Below are 1408 nucleotides of genomic sequence, written 5' to 3'. Positions count from 1 at the left end.
GAGGTGAGAATAAAGTTAGTGGGTTGAGAAAAAGCACTAAGGTTGGTGTGGTGAGAATGGGGGGCAAGAGAGAAGGTAAGAGGGGGAGGCGGCTGTGATAAGGAATCTGGATTTCATGCTAAGTTTCGAGCAGGGTTTGACATGACTTGATTTGCAGTTTTAAAATGTCTCCTGGGGGTGTCTGGGTGACACAGTTGGTTACTCATCTGCTTTGGGCTCAGGTCATGATGCCAGCCAGGGTCCTAGGATGGAGCCCTACATCAGGCTCCCTGCGCAGCAGGCAGTCTGCTTCTCCCTCTCTCTCTGCCTTCTGTCCACCCCCACTTGTACTCTCTCTCAAATAATTAAATAAAATCTTTAAAAAAATAAAATAAAATATCTCCTGGCTGGCTATGGAGAACAGACTGGGGGAGGGATAACAACAGAGGATAGAGAGGGATGAACTGTGAGGCTACTGGAGTAGGTCCAGAGAGAGGTGGCAGTGCTTCTGCTGGGTGACAATAGCCAAAATATGTAAAGATGCTGAGCTGTGGTTGAATCTGGCTTATATTTTGCAGATGGAACCAACCACACTTATTGATGGTATGGATGTGGAATGTAGGGCAAAAAGAAAATTCAGTTGCAGTGTATAGGCTTAGGGCCCGAGTATGGCCTGAGTAAATGGTGGTGCTCTTGATTGAGAAAGGGGCAAACCTAAGAAGGCAGGTACTAGGAGGGGGCCTTGAAGGAAATTCAGATTTTTGACTTTGAACGTGCAAACTTTGACCTGTCCAGTAGGCATCCAAGTGGAAATGGTAGGAAGGTGGTTGACTTAGAGGAAAGGTCTAGGCTGGAGAAATGTTTGGGATGATTAGGGTATGGGGTGATTAGACTGGGTAAGATCACCTAAGGAGTAAGAGAAGATAAAGAACAAGTCTAAAGACTGAGCCCTAGAACACCTCAACATTGGAGGGAAAGAAGAGGAGAAAAAGCCATCAAAGGGCATGAAGGAGTGACCAGTGAGTAGGAAGAAAGCCAGGGGAATGGGCTACCCCAAAATTCAGGCAAGGAAAGGGTCTCCAGAATAAAAGAAATGACAATAAGAGGGCAACTGATGTGAAGGTGTGACTTAACCAGTATATTTAGCAATATGGAAGTTGTTGTGACTTGAAAATCCTAGTTTCAGTATTACTAAGGAGAATAAAGCCTGACCGATAAAGGTCAAAGAAAGAACAGGAAGAGAGGAAGTAATGCTAGTGACAACAGCTGTTTTGAGGAGTTTTGCTATAAAAAGAGCAAAATAAAGTAGTAGATAAAGGAGGAATTGGAGGTCAAGGAGAGATTTATTTTTAAATATAAGAAGAGATATTACAACATACTGGTATGCCAATGGAATGATCCACTAGTAATGGAAAAATAGATGATACAA

This window comes from Mustela nigripes, chromosome 13, assembly GCF_022355385.1.
Source record: "Mustela nigripes isolate SB6536 chromosome 13, MUSNIG.SB6536, whole genome shotgun sequence".
NCBI classification, from domain to species: Eukaryota; Metazoa; Chordata; class Mammalia; order Carnivora; family Mustelidae; genus Mustela; species Mustela nigripes.
Note: the sequence above shows the minus strand (reverse complement) of the source record.